This window comes from Mytilus galloprovincialis, chromosome 7 (assembly GCF_965363235.1).
Source record: "Mytilus galloprovincialis chromosome 7, xbMytGall1.hap1.1, whole genome shotgun sequence".
Lineage (NCBI taxonomy): Eukaryota > Metazoa > Mollusca > Bivalvia > Mytilida > Mytilidae > Mytilus > Mytilus galloprovincialis.
In genome coordinates, this window is record NC_134844.1 from 38,196,795 (window position 1) to 38,218,953 (window position 22,159).

The following is a 22,159-nucleotide window of genomic DNA, read 5'->3' on the forward strand; positions in this document are numbered from 1 at the left end:
GAAAATCAAAAACATCGCGTTTGTCATAAATTTTTGTATTCAACCTACCCGAGTACCATCAGTAGTCATTTCGAGAGAAAAAAGGTCTAAATAGGAAGCAGATTTATCTGTGTGGGTAGTATCTTTAATTTCAAGTTCACTTGGATATATATTAAATGTTAGTGATCACTGAATCTATTATTATTAAGAGACTACATCATCAATATACCGAAAGGTGAAATTAAAAGACTGGGCTAATTTCTTTTCTCCTTTCTGTACAAGCCCTTGGATACATTCTGCTTCATAGGAAAACAAATCTGCAAGTAGAGGAGCACAATTGGTACCCTTTGGGATTCGAATAGTCTGTAGGAAGACCAAAAAAAGCTTTTCAGTTAAAAGTATTTCCTGGGATTATCAGGAACTTCTATAAATATTTTTCTGGAATTGTTATTCAAAAGGGCAGTGAAGTGAAGGATTACATTAGACACATATTGCTGAAGTGGTAAAATCAGACCCAAAAAATGTACAAAATTTCTACAATACATGTTACAGCTGACTTTAGCTACTTACTCACATTGACATTTGTGAGCTTTTGTGTGTTCTGTACATAATTACTACAGTTCTATTAAAATTATTATTTTTATTCTTTGTCGTCTTACTTGCATTGTGCTTAAATAAGTTCAGGATTTCACTTCATTTTAATGAAACAGCATTTAATTTTTTTGTTAAATTATGGCCTGAAGAATACATTTAACATTTTAAAGGAGTTTTCAAAATCAGTGAATGGCTGTTTATCACAGTAGTACATGTAAATTTCACGGTCTTTTCAATTTTTTCACAGGGTTTCAACGGTCTTTTCTGCCAAGTTTTCAGGTGGCACCTCTTCAAAGCCTTTTCACAAACTTTTCTCAGCCTTTTCCAAGACAGTCATTCCATGGCATTGTCACGGATAAGTTTCACGGCCCACCGTAAATTAACCCTGAAAATCTACAGGTCATGGTTCCAGAGTGGTTTGATTTTTTCTGATAAAGAGAGATGAAAGATTCTGATTTTTGGCCCCAAAATAATGATAGGACTATTCATTTGAAGGAAGCCCATGCTTTGCTTAATACGTTAAGGTCTGTGCCAGATAGAGTAATGAATCATAGGGTAGATGCATATGTTGACAACCTTGCTTGTGTATTTGCTTGGGAAAACCAGAACGGAAATGATCCCCAATTGAATAACATAATAATGATAGAGTTGTATAACTTTACAAACAATTTCAATCTGGATCTTTAGTTGATTTATATTCCTTAAAAAAATAAGCCTGCTGATAGTGCTTCAAGAAATATTTCAGCTCAAGATTATATGTTGTCTAGGGAAAAATTTTGTTTGGTGGCTACACACAGTAGACATGATGTCGCTGGACTCTAATGCAATCCTGACAGTAATGAGAATCCTTTGAAACATTGCGATCGCCCAACTCGTCAGGAGTAAATGTTTTTTCACATAATTTGCGGAACGAGAACAGGTTATATGTGTACCGCACTTTTAACTTTATTTTGCCTTTTTTGGCGTATCTTAAAGAACAAAATGTTAAACATTCTACAATGATAGTTCCTTGCATGGTTAATAAACCAGTATGATGGCCAGTGTTGTATCGTTTCCTAGTGGAGTATTTTGCCCTTGCTAAAAAGGAGGAAAAGGATGTTGCAATGTTCCTCTCCAAAAAAGGATATGTAACGAGTAAGTTCGGGTTATCATTTGACCTTTGGGCTGCTAAATTGACATTTGAGATTTTCATTGTAGAGCATGGGGAGCTTTTTGGCCATATTCAGAGTTAATTGGACCTGTTTAAGTTGTGGTTATAATTACGAAAATTATCGATTCTGTCAAGTCTGTAAAGAAAAAAGATGGCTACCGAAACAGGAAATTTTTCTTAAGATGAGTATAATGCCAGAATAGGATTCTCCATTTAGAAAGTATGATAAGTTCTACAGCCTATAACAAGAAAAAAGTTAGCTTAAGGAAACAACTTGACACATTTCTTGAAAGTCGATCAAAGACGTTGATTTCGGCTACTGCTGAAGATGTGAGTTTTAATGTTTAAGGACAAAAAAGGGAAAACTTAAGTTCATGAGCTAAATTGTTCTTTTTTAGGCAAAAATAAAACAAAACAAAATTGTTTTTGTCCAATAAGATTGGCTTTAGGTACTGTTTCTTCTTTGATGGGACAATTAAAGTCGTTATTTTACGATTGTGGACGACAAGGTAAATGGTCAGAATTAAGCCTGTTAAAAGAAGGCAATCCTGTTTCTAGTACAGTTATTAGTAGATATTTGCGGGCTATTCAAGTGGAACTATCTTTTGCACATGTACCTATCAAGCAAGCAAAACCAGTATTTTTGGACAAATTAAGGATTGAGTGATTGTTGGTTGCTTTACGTCCAGTGGTATATATTTCATGTATATTCAGGACAAGAACAAGTGCACAATAAATACAATAGGAAGGTCTTGTCACAAAAGTGGCCATCTAGGATGATGGTTGGGGAAATTTGAACTGCCACTGGAAAATGAGGGTATATTGGATAGGGACAGAAATTTTGCCTTGCAACAAGTCACCTATGGACCCCTCAAAGAGTTGTTGTAAGGGTTCTTAACGTGCAAAGAGCGTGGCACTCTCTTTACACGAGTCATCAGATTTAACGTCCCCATTCTGACCGGACGTGACTGCGAACTTGATACATCCCGCACAGCCAAACGGACGACCCACTTCGGCAAGCGTTTTACTGCCGGTCGGTAGAAGACCAAGTGACCATAGTTCTATTCCCCAGTCACCCTGGGGCGAAGACAAATTAAGGAAGATTTGTGATCACATCAATAAAAAATTAAATACTCCAAATTAGAGCACTAGATGCTTCTCGTACGAACGTGTTAGAATCGCCATACATAATCATCATCGGGTATGAGCGAACGACTTAAACATTATTTCAAAGAGTTGAACATCTTTGAGGGTGAGACAAATTTACATGTCACATTTTTAAAATTGTCATAATGTATATTTTGTATTGTATTATAAGGTTTTTATTTTATTTTTTGGTTTTGAGATATTTATAATAAAATGTTGAAAAAAAGGTTTCTTTTCAATGACTGATATTATTCTGTATATAATGAAAGTGACCAGCATGTCATTAATATATGAGACTTTAGTATTGCTTCCTGTGATGGTGCTCAACGTTCAAAAGACAGACACTGGTACTGTGTTATTCATCCGCAAGAACATGTAGTTAAGTGATTCAGAACTTACATGTTAATTTACCAGTATACATCGGTCTTATGTTTGTACTGATAATGAATAATGCTGTTGGAGATGGTGATTTACAAAATAGGCATACATAATAAATAGAGGCATACGTATTACTTGATATAAGAATATGTGGTATGAGTGCCAATGAGACAACTCTCCATTCAATTATACTAGTATATATAACATGTTGGCTACATATACATTTTTAGTCTTTATAGCAGATTGGTTTAGTGCTTTGTAGTCTGATCAAGTGCTGAAACAATAAAAAAAAGAAAAAAAAGGTTTTTGAGTATATAATATAAGTAGCTGTTGCTAACCGTTTTCGGGGAATACAATGTGATAGTCTCTTGTCTAATATGTGTACAAGGTTACCCTTGGCTTCGTTTTGACATTGCATTTTTGCTGTCCTTCTACATAAGGTTCTTGTTTTGAGATAACTGATAGCGTTTGGCATAAAGTGCACTAGCAACAGTTTCCTCCTCATTCAATTTGTTTTCCTCTAGCATCTATATTGTATTATTAGAAGTTTGATAGTTCTCCTTATTGGTATCATTAATGTGAATATCACGGGAGTTGATCATGAGGGATGTATGGTTGAAAATATTTGAAGCAAAAATCATTTCAAATAATAGATTTTAAAAGAGACTAACATGCGATAATGTTATGATCGTCATGTCTTTATCTCATAGTCACTGATACTTTACAACAGATAAATTGAATAGTTGCACCTTGCTGCAAGTTTAGAACGTCTACCGGAACCAATTTATGTATGTACTTTCTGTTTTCAAAAAGCTGATGGCATTGGTTAATTTTAAGATTTGAGTTTTGGGATAAGTTTTAGGAAGTCTTAAGGTTTCTTTTGTCTATGTATGAAAAAGTTCATTGTTCAGGTGGAGTATGACTTTGTTTTTTATCTACTTCGCCCCAGTACTTAACCGAACCCTAGTCTATATATAATCATATCAATGATAATTCATGTCAGCACAAAAAGTGCTGACTTTTACTGGGCTGGTGATACTCTCGTGGAAATAAATCTCCAAGCCGAGGGCTTAAGGTTCCACTAAAGTAAAAATATAGGACACTGCAGAAACATCTGAAACTTTGCCTGTATTTTTCAACCTAACTAAATAAAATCTTAAACTATGGAAATATATGTTCATTTAAACATACTTGACATATACACACTGTGAAAATTGTAAATACACTTGAAATGTTGATGTTGTGACCAAACCGGTTTTTGGGATGAACACAAAATTTTCAAAAATATCTTGAGGCCTGCGAGATGACTTAATTTTTTTTTAAATTGGTTAGGACGAGCACTGTTACATGTAATGCAATTACACGCTAATGTTTATTTGACATATAAACATGTTTAATGACATTTTTGTCCAATTTCTGTATTGTACCTTTGATATTCGTTCACTTAGATATATGAACGTAAGTGAAACTTGTAAATCAATACATTTTCTAAAAAATGAACCTTAAATCTTCATATAACATGACAAAGTATTGTCTAACCTATTATTATCTTTTTTTTTGTATCTTTGCTATTAATGATTATGTTCATAATTGAGCTTTCTTTTATATAATGAATAATGAAATATTTCGTATTTCGTATGAAGTTCAGGATTAGATGTCAACCTGGTTTTTTTAAGAAAAGCAAATCAATATCAGGTAAAGAGTTTACCTGTACAGGTAATATTTGTGAACTCTGTATTACAAATTTAGTTCAATACTGTACTGGTTGTATTTAGACGTGCTCATTTCGACACATTTTTTTGGATTACTAAGCATTTCACATTGTCTTGTGGGTCTGAATAGAAAGTTGATGAATCTTTTCCTTAAAAAAATAGTCGGAGGATACCAAGACCTTGTTTATAAATAATCCGTATTGACTCCACAAATAATACACGATTATTGTGAAGTGTAGGTTCTTGGTACTGACATTGTTTATGATCTACATAACGTGTTATAGTATTCTTTTACTTGTCTTGAAGCTCCGGGGGAGAGTAGTCTTAAGTAGTGACTTCTGAAGTCACAAGCCAGTCAACACTGAGCCGCGTGTGCAGGTGCACTCGACTCCAATCTTAATTGACTAGGATTTTCAGTTTTTCTATCGCAGGTCGGTAGTTTTCTCCGGGCATTCTACCTTACATCTCCAATCAAAAATGGCCTCCACCAGAATGACTTTCAAACAAAATACATTAAAAATGAATTGTATTTGTCCATTAGAAAACAGCCTTTGAAGTTATTTCAAATATATCAATTTAACATGGATCTGTACTCGTCAATGCATTGTTTTTGAATTCTGGTCGTTCATTTGGCTAATGCACTTTGTCTGTATGCATATAATGATTTTTTGTAACATCGGACTTGCCCAGCGTTACAGGTCCTGTTTTGGTGTCCAGATTTCCTAATATTATTTTCATGCAGGAAATAGTGTTGTTTTTTACTTGGAAGAGTTCCAATTCCTAGACTTGACTGTTGTAAGATCTACCTACACAAATAATATTAATTTGTATTTTTTGAGGAAGAGAAGACAGTTTTTTTATTGATTATTCCCTTAATGCAAATAATTTTCTAATAGGTTTGTTTGTTATTCTGTATATCTTATTTCCTTTTTGCAATATACTTTGTTTTACTTGATCTTGGTTAGGGGCCTTGATTCGCATATATTATTTGTATGCAGAAAAATCCGGTTTGCTGTTAAAATATGATACCATTTGTTTGTTTAAGGTACTATTTTATTCAGAAAAGTATTTTTCAACTGAGGTATTCCTTTAAGCTAAGAAATATCGACACAAACAAATCATCTTGAGAAAAATGTTGTCTTTTATTATTTTGATGTCTTGACCTTGAATATCATACTTGTTTATTTACTGTGAATCATATAGTTTATAATCAAACTCCGTAAAGGCCCGTCTAAATTGTATTTAATTGATAAATTCAACAACACATACCGTTACAATGATGATATTGTTTCGAAAAAGAATCAAATTAAATATACTGCCGAAATTTAAATTTCACCCATGTGAACTTACTGTAAATAAGACAAATTTATACGGTAATAACATTGAGAATGGATATGGGGAATGTGTCAAAGAGACAACAACCCGAACATAGAGCAGACAACAGCCGAAAGCCCCCAATGGGTCGTCAATGTAGCGAGACTCCTGCACCCGAAGACGTCCTTCAGCGGGTCCCTAAACATATATTGTATACTAGTTCAGTGAGATTGAACGTCATACCAAACTCCGAGATATACACAAAAAACTAAAATTAAAAATCATACAAGACTAACTAAGGCCAGAGGCTCCTGACTTAGGACAGGCGCAAACATGCGGCGGTGTTAAACATCTTTTTTTCATTTTTGAGATAGTAATAACTGTCCTTTCCTTTTATTTAAACGAACTACTTTTAAAAAAATGCTGTTTTTTTTTCAAACATTATTATTAAGAAATTGACAGCTGCAAACAATAAAGATTGGTCCAGTACCTTACTAACATTGTCTCGCAGCGTTCACATGTAGGTGTTCCTAACATCGAAGATATAACATTCACATCAAATGTAAGTTACATGTATACAGGTTTAACTCTGCCTATTTTAAAATGTTCGCAGATGTCAACAAACCTTAGAATTATGATCTTAGAAGCAAATTGATTTGTAACTAAGTTGCTGTTCCAAAAATATATATATATTAAGCTGTCGGCTTTAATTTTGAATGTGCGTAAACTAATACCTTTCTGTGTCAATCTTGTTTATCAAATTTATTTCGTGTGCTTTTTCTCTCACCATCTTTTCTGCTCTTGATTTTGTGCATTCTTGCGCATCTGAAGCTATGACTTTCTCTGATTCGTCATCATTGTAAGTAAAAATTATGTTCACTGAATAAAGGTAAATCTGTTATTATATAAGTAAAAACTGATAATTGAAGTATTTAATCAGGTAAGCAAATAAATCTGTGGAAAAATTTATTTCAAATCAGATTTGTTTTAATCAAATTTGGTTGACATTTCACTTAAAATAAGTGTTCTTATATGGAATTTTGATTCAACTATCCTGGATCTATGTTATCACTCTGGATTTTGAAAGGGGGCGTCTAAAAACTGCTAAGGACTCGTGGGGCACTGAGGACAAGAAAAAGAACTATATCAAGGCAACATTTTCAGTCAATAGACCAGTACCTTCCTGACATTTTCTTGCAAAGTTTACATGTCTAATGGGGTGTTCCTATAAACCTTGAGGATATATCATTCAATCAAATTTACATGTATACAGACTTATCTCTGCCTGTTTTAAATTGTTGGCAGATGTCAACAACCTTGAGAATTATGGTCTTAGAAGGAAATTGTTTTGTAAATAAGTTGCTGTTCCAAAAAAATATATTAAGCTGTTGGTTAATTTGAATGTGCATTAAGTTTAGGCCCTTGACTCATACCTTTCTATCTCCATCTTATACATGTATTTCATTTCCATTACTTTTTCTTGTATCATCTTTTCTGCCCGGATCTTTGTTTATCCCAATGCAACAACAGCAACTTTTGGCTCCTCGTCATTGTACATGAAGAAGAAAAATGTTTCTTCTTCTTGAGGTAAACCTGTTAATATATAAGTAAAAACTGACAATAAAAGTATTTAATAAAGTAAGCAAATAAATATGTAGAAAGATTTATGTCAAATCAGATTTTTTATTTTTATCAAATTTGATTTAACTATCCTGGATCTATGTAATCACTCTGGATTTTGAGAGGGTGCGTCTAAAAACTGCTAAGGACTCGTGAGGCACTGAGGACAAGAAAGAGAACTATATCAAGGCAACATTTTCAGTAAATAGACCAGTACCTTCCTGACATTTTCTTGCAAATTTTACATGTCTAATGGGGTGTTCCTATAAACCTTGAGGATATATCATCCAATCAAATTTACATGTTTACAGACTTATCTCTGCCTGTTTTAAATTGTTGGCAGATGTCAACAACCTTGAGAATTATGGTCTTAGAAGGAAATTGTTTTGTAAATAAGTTGCTGTTCCAAAACAAATATATTAAGCTGTTGTTTAATTTGAATGTGCCTAAAGTTAAGGCCCTTGACTCATACTTTTCTATCTCCATCTTATACATGTATTTCATTTCCATTACTTTTTCTTGTATCATATTTTCTGCCCGGATCTTAGTGCATCCAAATGCAACCACGGCAACTTTTGGCTCCTCATCATTGTACATGAAGAAGAAAAATGTTTCTTCTTCTTGAGGTAAACCTGTTAATATATAAGTAAAAACTGACAATAAAAGTATTTAATAAAGTAAGCAAATAAATATGTAGAAAGATTTATGTCAAATCAGATTTTTATTTTTATCAAATTTGATTTAACTATCCTGGATCTATGTAATCACTCTGGATTTTGAGAGGGTGCGTCTAAAAACTGCCTAGGACTCGTGGGGCACTGAGGACAAGAAAGAGAACTATATCAAGGCAACATTTTCAGTCAATAGACCAGTACCTTCCTGACAAATTACTTGCAAATTTTACATGTCTAATGGGGTGTTCCTAAAAACCTTGAGGATATATCATCCATTCAAATTTACATGTATACAGACTTATCTCTGCCTGTTTTAAATTGTTGGCAGATGTCAACAACCTTGAGAATTATGATCTTAGAAGGAAATTGTTTTGTAAATAAGTTGCTGTTCCAAAAAAATATATTAAGCTGTTGGTTAATTTGAATGTGCCTTAAGTTTAGGCCCTTGACTCATACCTTTCTATCTCCATCTTATACATGTATTTCATTTCCATTTCTTTTTCTTGTATCATCTTTTCTGCCCGGATCTTTGTGCATCCCAATGCAACAACAGCAACTTTTGGCTCCTCCTCATTGTACAAGAAGAAAAATGTTTCTTCTTCTTGAGGTAAACCTGTTAATATATAAGTAAAAACTGACAATAAAAGTATTAAATCAAGTAAGCAAATAAATATGTAGAAAGATTTATGTCAAATCAGATTTTTATTTTTATCAAATTTGATTTAACTATCCTGGATCTGTTATCACTCTGGATTTTGAGAGGGTGCGTCTACAAACTGCTAAGGACTCGTGGGGCACTGAGGACAAGAAAGAGAACTATATCAAGGCAACATTTTCAGTCAATAGACCAGTACCTACCTTCCTGACATTTTCTTGCAAATTTTACATGTCTAATGGGGTGTTTCTAGAAACCTTGAGGATATATCATCCAATCAAAGAGGTAGGGACAATTTGTCGGCAATTTGTTTCATTCTATAAGATAGGTAAATAATGTTTTAAATAGCCCGATAGATGCTATTTATAGTACATAAAAATACGTGACATCATTTATTTTCATACCTTGAACAGGTATTCCTACAAAAACAAGGCCATGACTATTGATTTTTTATATTGATTTTATTTTATTATTAACATCCTTTATGCAAGGTGCCATACCATGTAACTTCTCAAGGAGCCAAATGATATCGAAATTATTCAAATCGTGATTTTCTCATTCTGAATATGTATAACTGTTACACAGTATTTGTCCTGGTCTTTTAAGGTTTTATCGTCTATAAGATTAGACAAGAAAATACATGTGCATGTATATATTTTAACCGCAGAACATCTTACATCAGTTGGTCATAGATCACCCTGTGTTACTACTTCATGTTGTATTGCCTTTTCTGTAATTTTAACAAATCGGCCCTTCGTTGTGATACAGATGCAACAGCTTCTTGATGTTTTACCTACAATCACGATTTGTAGTGTAATTGATTTGTTCTGTTATGTTGTTTTATTTTTCTGATGAGTTATGTACCCGTGTATAGACGGTGGTAAAAATTTCAGTACTAGTATCTTTACAGTTTGTGATTTGGCGACAAAATTGTCGTTGACTGCATTTGTTACATATAATACCATGTTCAAAAAAGGTTTCGACGAAATGTGTTTTGTTGTTATGAAAATTGTATACAATGGCCTTATTTTAAGTTATGTGTATATTACACCCGCAACATGTAGGCTTAATTTCTATAGAATTAATTCTCGTGTTATTGGTTATGTACAGGCACCTACATCAGTTTGACGGCAGTTGTCCCTTGGATATATGTAATAACGTAAACACATGAATAGAAAGTAATTCAAGAGTATGGACAGTCATAGGATTGCACACAATAAGCGATACATTGTTTTTTCTTTGATACACGTAAAATTATTTACTAGTACACTAACGGAATAGTCAAAATGAACCAAAATGACTCTATGAATCAAGCAAACAACCGAAAAAATATGATAGAAACTTTAAAATTTAATATAACAACACAAAAAAATGCAAAAGTTCTAAGCGAGGTTCGAAGCCTTTCTTCAAAACCGTCATTTATTAGTAGTTCAGTGCACTACTGGTGGAGCTACGGCGATTCTTATCATTATGTCTGTTATTTAGAAACTATATTGGTACAATGTATCGATGTTACAATTTTTTCTTTAAAAAGTTGTTTTTTATGTAAAAAGGACACACTAAACCAATTTCATCTTTGAAGTAAAAAGTAGTATGAATAACAACAGTCATAAAAAGCATAACTTTTCTTTGGTTTGAAATGTCCTTCTTGGGGGATTCACTGTTTTTTCCACATAAAAACACCCGAAAATCCGGATCTTGGACTTTCATCCTTTTTTAGGGTTAAATTAACTATTGATCACACATATCATACTATATGTAAATCGAGATATTGATCAAAAAGCATTTTTATTTTTGGTTTTTATAGGAAATTTTACTCTGTTGGCACTTTTTGAAATTGGCCCTTCTGTGAAAAAAATCCTCGGCATATTGGCCCTTCCTCTTTACATGTATACAGACTTATCTCTGCCTGTTTTAAATTGTTGGCAGATGTCAACAACCTTGAGAATTATGGTCTTAGAAGGAAATTGTTTTGTAAATAAGTTGCTATTCCAAAAAAATATATTAAGCTGTTGGTTAATTTGAATGTGCCTTAAGTTTAGGCCCTTGACTCATACCGTTCTATCTCCATCTTATACATGTATTTCATTTCCATTACTTTTTCTTGTATCATCTTTTCTGCCCGGATCTTTGTGCATCCCAATGTAACAACAGCAACTTTTGGCTCCTCGTCATTGTACAAGAAGAAAAATGTCTCTCTGTCTTGAGGTAAACCTGTTAATATATAAGTAAAAACTGACAATAAAAGTATTTAATCAAGTAAGCAAATAAATCTGTTGAAAGATTTATGTCAAATCAGATTTTTTTTTTTATCAAATTTGATTCAACTATCCTGGATCTATGTAATCACTCTGGATTTTGAGAGGGTGCGTCTAAAAACTGCTAAGGACTCGTGGGGCACTGAGGACAAGAAAGAGAACTATATCAAGGCAACATTTTCAATCAATAGACCAGTACCGTCCAGACATTTTCTTGCAAATTTTACATGTCTAATGGGGTATTCGTATAAACCTTGAGGATATATCATCCAATCAAATTTACATGGATACAGACTTATCTCTGCCTGTTTTAAATTCTTGGCAGATGTCAACAACCTTGAGAATTATGGTCTTAGAAGGAAATTGTTTTGTAAATAAGTTGCTGTTCCAAAAAAAATATATTAAGCTGTTGTTTAATTTGAATGTGCCTAAAGTTAAGGCCCTTGACTCATACTTTTCTATCTCCATCCTATACATGTATTTCATTTCCATTACTTTTTCTTGTATCATCTTTTCTGCCCGGATCTTAGTGCATCCAAATGCAACAACAGCAACTTTTGGCTCCTCGTCATTGTACACGAAGAAAAATGTTTCTTCTTCTTGAGGTAAACCTGTTAATATATAAGTAAAAACTTATTGTTTTACATTGTCATTTCGGTGCATTTTATAGCGATATGGACTTTGCTCATTGTTGAAGGCCGAAAGGTGACTTATAGTTGTTAATTTCTGTGTCATCTAGTCTTTTGTGAAGAGTTCTAATTGCCACATCTTCTTTTTTATTTTGTGTATTAGTTATGTAGTATTTGGTTGATGCATCTTAAGTTAAGAGAACGGAACCCTTTTTTTTGGACGTTCGGGACCAACGGACTAGAGTAACTCTTTATGCACCTTTACAATGGCACCGACACAGAAGTTCTGACTATTGTGCTGGTGCTACTCATCCCACTAGCACTGTCATTAAACCACACTATTTTATTATACAAAGATTCAATCTTAATTTTGATTTGATTATTTGGGGCCTAATGATTATATGCATGCCTTTAACAAGGAGTATCAAATTTGACAAATTTATTGTACATATACATTTTTGTAATATTTCATAACTTATTTTACAATTAAATAAAGCTATCAAACTCAAATTGATGATCACTTTCTTTTAATTCTTTTAATATGTCTTTTAACATTCCGTTTTGAACAAAACGAATTGTTACATATACTTCACACGTATTTCTATCAATCTGAAATTATTACAAAGCAGCTATTAAATAAAATTCATTCGAACTTTAAATGTGCAATCAAATATATATATGCAAGTCGTCAACTGGTCAAGTGGCTAGATGCATATATCGTTGGACAAACGAACGACAGGTCCTAATTTTGTTGTTTTTAAACTTCTAGAAATATTTACGGAAATAAGGAAATAAGGAATGAATTAAAACAGAATGACAGAATTAAATAAAAGGATTGTCGATATAATGTATATTTCCTTTCATTTTTTAAAATCCATACGATGCTTTATTTTTATCTAATTTCCTAATAAAAATTATTAGAATGAGAAAATAAATACCTTAATCACAGTTTCTTTTGCTGTCGATCCTGAAATGTATAATGTTATAAAACATTTTTTCCATTGTTTAACGCAAGCATACATTTTAGATAAATAAATTGAATGAAAACTACGGTTCCTTATTTGTGCATTGTGATTAAAAATTCGTATGTATCATTACCTTCATTTGTTTACAACTCTGTCTTGTATTGTTCTTGTAATATTGCAAATATTAAATTTCATGACTGTATCATGTTTTCCATCAGTTAATCATAGAACTATCACATGGTTAGGTTTGAAATTAATGGTAGACTTTAGTTTTTAGTGCTTACCGTTTTAATTTATTGACATAACTGCACGACTCAACTCTCAATTGATAGTGGTAAGATAATCGTTGCAAAGAATCCTGTTAAACTTTTGTGAAAGACGGTTTTAATTTTGCAGTGTTGGGAGAGTTTATTTTACTATTTTGAAGGCAATCGTAGTGACCTGCAATACAAGTTCCGTTACATTTCAGTTTAGTTATAAGTCTTGTGTTTGTGTCTCTGACCTAGGTTTTCTGTATTTGGCATGTGTAGTGCATCATGACATAAGATGATGGATCGCTATCCTTGCCGTGGTCGGAGGGCTTGCGTGTCTCGGTGACCCCAAGAGCTATGCCAGCTGGAGCTTCGTCTTCTGGTAGGGTTACCCATGCTGGACAGGTCGAAGGGTAGAGACCAGACTAAAGTGATCCGAACATCGTGAGATGCCCGATGTTTTAAATAAAATAGGCTCTCCAACCCGTTTGCCGTGTCGGTGGTTGACGAGATCCTTGTGGATGAGGGCTATAGCCAGACTCCTTACGGTCAGAAAATACCCGGACGGACGAGACTATAGTTCAATAAGCTGCTTTGGCTTCAAAATCATCTAAACGGGAGGTCGGATGGACCCGGTTCGATCAATCGGCTGGTCATGTCGAGCCCTTCAGTTTTCATAATTATGTTTGCCTTGGTTTTTGGTTAACTGCCTACAGCGCTTACAGTGCTTTGATTTAATAGAACTATTGTAGTTACCTTTCCCATCATCCATGCGTATAATGGTGGTATTGTCCATTTGTCTGTATTCATTACAACCATCAAATCTGATGGCAAATGTTTACCAGTTTCATTCAATCCTGTTTCAGCTACATTTATGCAGGCCAATAGCGACTTCACGCTCGACTTGATCTCTGCACAAATTGGCCTGCATACACCTTTCAGAATGTGTCCTGTAACAAAAACTTGTCCATTTGAAGCTTAAAATTAAGTTACATAACATATATTTATTCCAAGAACTTATTTTATAAATTTTGTGCCCCTGTTGTAGGGGAGGGGGCATTAAGTTTTACCCTTGGACAATCTGTTATATCTGTATATTATGTAATGTTTACTCTTATCTCCACAGGAGCTGGAGTTGTAAAACTAGGTTGGTTGATAATATATTACAACTCCAGCTCCTGTGATATATTATCAACCAACCAAGTTTTACACAATCCATCCCCTTATCCCAAAAATTGGTTTGCCTCAACCAAATGTTATTAACTTATACACAATGTTTTTCACCATGAGAACAAAAGTCGATCCGTCCCCGTAACAGTATTATGAAAACAAATCAAGGGTGTCGCAAACAAATATTTATTAATATGCAGTTTTTAACCGTTTTTTTGTGACAAAAATGTCGGTTATTGATTTTGGGATGTACGGCGGGCGGTCGGGCGGTCGGGCAGTCGGCGGCTAGGCGGGCGGGAACCAAATGTTGTCCGTGCATTAACTCTTGAACCGTCCTACCAAAGCTTTTTAAATTTTAATATGTTGTTACTGACAACTAAATGAAGGTCAAGTTCAATAATGACGATTTGACTTTTACCGTTCAGGAGTTATGGTTCTTGGAAGATTGAAAAATGTCATTTCCAGTCGTGTCCGTGCATTAACGCATGAACTGTTCAACCAAAGCTTCCCAAATTTTAATATGTTGTTACTGATGACAAAATGGAGGTCAAGTTCAATAATGACGATTTTGACTTTTACCGTTCAGGAGTTATGGTTCTGAAAGATTGAAAAATGGCATTTTCAGTCGTGTCCGTGCATTTACACATGAACTGTTAAACCAAAGCTTCCCAAATTTTAATATGTTGTTACTGTGGTCTAAGTGGTCTAGCAATACTTGAAATTTTCTTGTGTCCTGTAATGATCTCATTACATGGCGGCGATATATAAACTTTTTCCACAAGTTTGGAAACTGATATCCCCCGTTCAATGGCATGCCCAACTGCTCCTTCAGCTAATATTAACACATGTTTTATCTGGAATTGACAAAAATTACATATTTTCTTTTGCCTTCTTATTATACAGTAAAGTTTTTCACATTTAATTTTATACTTTAAACACTACCTTCTTATTGTTTTTCTTTCATTCATTGGCATTGTCATTAGCATTAGCTGGGTATTTCATAGAACTTAAATGTCTTCATTATTCATTTCTGTCCATTATAGGACGAAAGAAACCCCTAAAACTTGGAATATTGTATACCCGTTGGGAGGTACGCATGTCAGACATAAAAGTGTCCTGTGCAAAAGTGTCCACCAAATCTGACTTTTTCATATATTTTAAAGTCATTTTTGAAGCTATTTCATTTATTGAATTGTCCAACACTGCCAATACAGCATCACCTGGTGTTAGGGTGTCTTTTTGTGGGAGGTCGACCCTCCGGTGGATCGCTATCCTTGCCGTGGTCGGAGGGCTTGCGTGTCTCAGTGACCCCAAGAGCTATGCCAGCTGGAGCTTCGTCTCCTGGTAGGGTTACCCATGCTGGACAGGTCGAAGGGTAGAGACCAGACTAAAGTGATCCGAACATCGTGAGATGCCCGATGTTTTAAATAAAATAGGCTCTCCAACCCGTTTGCCGTGGGTTGCTACCCGTGTCGGTGGTTGACGAGATCCTTGTGGATGAGGGCTATAGCCAGACTCCTTACGGTCAGAAAATACCCGGACGGACGAGACTATAGTTCAATAAGCTGCTTTGGCTTCGAAATCATCTAAACGGGAGGTCGGATGGACCCGGTTCGATCAATCGGCTGGTCATGTCGAGCCCTTCAGTTAATCCTCAACAATAAGCTTTCTTGTAACAATTTTCATAATATACACATGTATTTTAAATTAAGCTATTTATATTTTGGATAACTGAAGAAGGCGATGGCTCATGGGTCAATCAAGTGGTACGCTTTCTTTTTCGCTTGATGGATACGCTCTGCTTGAGTATACTATTCTTGGAACATCTGGTGCTTTCCGCAGTGGATCTTGGGTGCTGATTTTGAGGACCAGCTACATTATATATGGAGCTCGTTTTCAGCATTAGCACTCGATCCCGGTTCGCCACGGAAACACAGCATCGCCCTTGTAGGCACTCCGAGGTGGGTGGATGGCAAGAATGGTGAATCTTTCTCCTTTCATATGGCACAACAAAACAAACCCTCGAAATCAGCTTTAATACATAAGAAAAGAAAATGTGATGATTCAGAGCCCTGTCGGGAAGATGACAGTTGGCCCAGATTTATTGTAATAAAAGGAACAGAAGAAAAACCAATTTCAAAAATATCGCCCTTTGTGATTCACAAACAAATTCAAAGCGTTGCTGGTACTGTTAAAAAAGTTTCAAAAATGAGATCTGGCAATTTGTTGGTTGAATGTTCCAACAAAAGTCAATCAACAAATTTACTTACAATGTCTACAATATCAAACTTTCCTGTTTCTGCCTCTCCTCATAACAGTTTGAACAGCTGTAAGGGGATCATTCGAGACAGAAGTCAATACCTTGGTGACCTTACCGTGGAAGAAATCGGTGAGGAACTTTCAAGCCAAGGTGTAACTAATGTTATTAGATTTCAAATTAAAAAGAATGGAAATATAATCAAATTAAATACTTATCTTTTGACCTTTAGAACTCCAACTCCTCCTCCATCTATTACTTTAGGTTGCTTCGGAATCAGAGTTGACATGTTTATCCCAAACCCAATTCGATGCTTTACTTGTCAAAAGTTTGGTCATGGAAGCAAACAATGTCGTGGTAAGCAGAGATGCTTCAAGTGTTCTGACGAAGGACACAAGGGAACAAACTGTCACTCTGAATCTTCTAAATGTGTAAACTGTGGTGAATCCCATTTTTCATCGTCTAGGGACTGCCCTGTTTACCTTAAAGAAAAAAATATTATTAAAATTAAAACAGAAAGAAACATTAGTTACCCAGAAGCTAAACAGATAGCTTCTGTTTCGAATGATCTCCTTGTTTCAAACAGACCATCGTACGCCAGCAAAGTTGTCCGCTCATTCAGTCACGAGAATACACAAACTCGCATGACTTGGCCAATTGATGCGGACAATTTTAAAATGCTGCCTGTTGAAACAGAACCTACCGATAGAATATTAATTCCAAGAAAACCAATATCTTCCAAAACCAGTACTCAGTCAACTCAATCTTCCCTACAGAGCTCACTATCATCACCAAAAAAAAATGAGAAAAAAAAATCAAATAAAAAAGAAACAGTAGAAATACACAATTGGAGCGGTGAATCTGTCTGGGATCTTCCCAGTGATATAGATGATTCTTCCACCTCCAAAAGTCTTCCTTCATCTGCATCCAAGAAGGTATCTTCTTCGTCCAGTAAACAGTCTACCAGAGCCCCATCTCCTCTTCGTTCTCAAGAAAAGAAGGATGTCCAAAAGAAGCCAGGAAATACATCCTCTCAGAAGTCTTCTGATTCGAGGTCGCGGGGTAGGGGTCGAGGCGGAGTAACACCAGCAGCGCGTAGTCCTGGAGATCGACGACTCTCCTCGCACAACAGATTTTCAACACTTATCATCGAAACTGAAATGGAAACCGAAAGTGTTCCGCCACCCGAAAGATCACGATCTCAGGGTGAGCGAAATAAGAATGCTGGCAAACTCGACAGCATTCGCCCTTCTTTTATTAAATAATGACAAATATAATCCAATGGAATTGCCGAGGTCTTAAAATAAATCTTCTCGAGTTAACACTTCTAGTTCAGTCTTTTTTACCTATTGCATTTTGTCTTCAAGAAACTCATCTAAAAGAAAGTGACAACGTATCTTTAAAAGGATACAACATGTATAGCACATTTTCTAAGGTAGATGAACGTGCTGCAGGCGGATCATCCATTTTTGTGAAGGACAACGTCATTCATAGCACAGTCCAACTCACAACGGATCTGCAAGCAGTTGCAATTCGTTTATCATTAGACAAAACAATTACATTATGTTCGATATATATTCCACCTAATTCAATTATCGATAAAGCAAAACTCAAAAACCTCACTGATCAATTACCCTCACCATTTATACTTATGGGCGACTTCAATGCCCACAATCCATTATGGGGTAGCAAGACTCATAATGCCAAAGGTAAGATCATTGAGGACTTTGTCTCTCAAGAAGGATTATGCATTTTTAATGATGGATCTAATACGTATCTTCATCCTGGAAACGGGTCTTATTCTTCTATTGATATCACTATATGCGATCCCTCTCTGCTCCTGGATTATTCATGGCGTGTTCATGATGATCTATGTGGAAGTGATCACTTTCCAATAGTACTTGAACATTTTTTTAATTCTGCCCAACAGAGAGTACCACGTTGGAAACTTGACAAGGCGGACTGGTCCTTGTTTGAGAATCTCTGTCGAACGGAACTTCAGTCAAAGATGTTTGAGACTGTGCAAGATCCAATTTTAACTTTTAATACAGTTCTAACGTCAATTGCTGACAGAACTATTCCTAAGACCTCGGCAAATCCAAAACATCCCAGTAAACCATGGTTTGATGACGCATGTGATCAAGCCATAGGTGACCGTAAAAAATCTGAAAGACGGTTCAATCAACAACCAACGACGGAAAACTTCAGTAATTTCCGTATTTTTCGCGCTAAGGCACGGCGGACTTGTAGGCAAGCCCGACGAACATCCTGGAAAAAATTTGTCTCGGGGATTACATCTCGCACTCCGATGACAAAAGTTTGGAATATGGTAAATAAAATAAAAGGTAAAAATTCTAAAGCCACTGTAAAACATTTGAAAGACGGCAATAATTTATTAACATCTGAAAAGGATATTACCAACAAACTTGGTGAAACTTTTGCAAAGTCTTCTTCTTGTAACAACTACAGGGAATACTTTAAAAAAGTTAAAAAACAAAAAGAAAAAATTAAATTAAACTTTAAATCAAAAAATGGTGAAAATTATAATAAACTATTTTCTCTTGAAGAACTTAAAACATCTCTGTCAAAAGCCCATGATACAGCTTGTGGGCCTGATAATATTCACTACCAACTCTTAAAACACTTGCCAGATTCCTCGCTAGAAGCTCTCTTGCAGCTCATGAATAACATCTGGGAATCTGGTGATTTACCATCAATCTGGAAGCTTGCAACCGTCGTGCCTATTCCAAAACCAAGTAAAGATCATACGGATCCTATTAATTATCGACCAATTGCTCTTACCAGTTGTGTCTGTAAAACACTCGAACGGATGGTCAATGATCGCCTTGTTTGGTTCCTGGAATCCAATGGGCTATTAGCCAATATTCAGTGTGGATTCCGACAGGGTCGCAGTACTCTTGATCATCTTGTTCGATTCGAATCATTTGTCCGTAATGGTTTTGCGAAAAATGAGCATGTGGTGTCGGTCTTTTTCGACCTTGAGAAGGCCTATGATACTGCATGGAAATATGGTATTTTAAAAGATCTATTTGATATGGGGTTGAAAGGCAATATGCCTAATTTTATTTCTAATTTTCTCTCTAACAGACAATTTAATGTTAGAGTTAATTCGACCATGTCTGATCTTTATGATCAAGAGATGGGTGTCCCTCAGGGCAGTATTTTATCTGTTACATTATTTAGTCTTAAAATCAACAGCCTTGTTGAAGTTTTAAAAAGTAATATTGAAGGTTCATTGTACGTTGATGATTTTTTAATATGTTACAGAGGCAAAAATATGAATAACATTGAAAGACAATTACAATTATGTCTTGGAAGAATTGAAAAATGGGCCTCGGAAAATGGTTTTAAATTTTCCACTTCAAAAACGGTCGGGATGCATTTTTGTAACAAAAGAAAATTGCATCTTGATCCAGAACTAACTTTGTACGGCAACCAAATTAAAATGGTTGATGAAACCAAATTTCTTGGGTTAATTTTCGATAAAAAGTTAACCTTTCTACCCCATATCAAAATGTTAAAAGCGAGATGTTTAAAAGCTTTAGATATTTTAAAAGTTGTCGGCAGCACTGACTGGGGTGCTGATCGCAACATTTTACTCAATTTATATAGATCTCTTGTTAGATCTAAACTAGATTATGGCTCTATAGTGTATGGCTCTGCAAGGAAGTCCTACATACAGATTCTCGATGCTGTGCATCACCAAGGTTTGCGTCTCTGTCTTGGCGCATTTAAAACCTCACCAGTTGAGAGTCTGTATGTAGAGGCTGATGAGCACTCACTCACTGACAGACGTTTGAAGCTTGGACTTCAATATGCTGTCAAACTAAAAGCCCATTCAGATAATCCTGCCTACAGCTGTGTTTTTAATCCGATTTATGAAGATATTTTTGCAAAACATGAAAATAAAATTCCTCCGTTAGGTTTACGTTTAAAACCACATTTAGCTTCTTTTGATTTAAAATCTGTTGCTCAAGTTCAAACTTGCAAATGTCCTCCATGGGAACTTCCCAAACCAAAAATGATATTTGATCTCCGTGAACACAATAAAAATAAAACAAATCCTCTTTTAATTCAGCAACACTATGCTGAAATTAAAGCCGATTATCTCGATTTTTCAACTGTCTATACTGATGGATCAAAAGATGGTGATAGAGTTGCATCTGCTGCTGTCTTCAGGGACAGAGCTGCAACCCTCCGTTTGCCATCTGATGCATCCATCTTTACTGCTGAAGCAGAAGCAATAATTTTGGCTTTGAAATTTATTGCTTCTTCAGATAAATCCAAATTTATTATATGTTCGGATTCACTTTCATGCTTACAAGCTATACGAAATACTAAAATTAAAAACCCAACAATCCTGAAAATTTTATATGTAATGAGGAATTTAAAAATTCTTCTGAAAGAAATAATATTTCTATGGGTTCCGAGTCATGTTGGAATCCTTGGAAACACAGCTGTAGACCTTGAGGCAAAGAATGCCCTGGGTGACCCTCTATCTAACTGTGATATACCATATACTGATTTTAAATCTAATATTAAAGAATATGTTTTTAATATATTGAAAAATAAATGGAGTAAAAAAGACGATAATAAATTGCATGAAATTAAACCTAATTTAGGCAAACCTTTTGATAATATTATGTGCAGAAAAGATCAGTGTGTTATTACTAGATGTCGTATTGGTCATACTAGAATAACACACGAGTATCTTTTAAAAAATGAAGATGAACCACAATGTGTTCCTTGCAACTGCAAGTATACTATTAAACATGTTTTAATTAATTGTATTGACTTTGCTGATATTCGTAAGAAGCATTTCAATGTCAATAATATGTATGATTTATTTAATAATGTTCCATTTACAAATATTGTTGCTTTTTTAAAAGAAATTGGAATTTATTATAAAATATAAAAATGTTATTATATTTAAATCGATTTTAATTTTTATCACGTTATTTTACTGTTGATTTTTATTTGTATATAATCAATTTGCTTTAGTCAAGAATTTTAGTGTATTGAAGGACCTTTTGTCTTATTTTAAAAATATGCTTTGAATTGTAAAAATATTCGAATTAGCTCTCGCCGCGATATAGCCTTTTTGTGCTAATGCGGCGTAAAGCAACCAACAATCAATCAATCAATCATAAGATATTGTTACGTGTACCATGATGAACTTTCGTGCATGACTGCTGTGTATATTTTTGACATGGAACTATTGACCAGAATATGACTTTTTTACTCTTGACCTATGCACATTGGGTGTGTCATCGGAATAAAGTGTGTATATTACCTTGACTTCAAAATATAATTTTCAATTGACCTTGCTTCTGATAATGTGGCATGTAAATGTATTGTCATAAGTTGGTGAGTCTAGTGGCAATAG

At 34.7% G+C, this 22,159-nt stretch overlaps 1 long non-coding RNA gene across 1 annotated transcript in view; it reads right to left on the reverse strand.

Annotated features, from left to right (window-relative positions):
• LOC143082925 (uncharacterized) overlaps positions 1 to 7,052 on the reverse strand; it is an 81,075-nt gene extending 74,023 nt beyond the window's left edge. The window contains exon 1 of the long non-coding RNA XR_012980507.1: positions 7,008 to 7,052. This is a non-coding gene — a long non-coding RNA (uncharacterized LOC143082925). The remainder of the gene's footprint in view (positions 1 to 7,007) is intronic.
• Between the last annotated feature and the right edge of the window lie 15,107 nt (positions 7,053 to 22,159).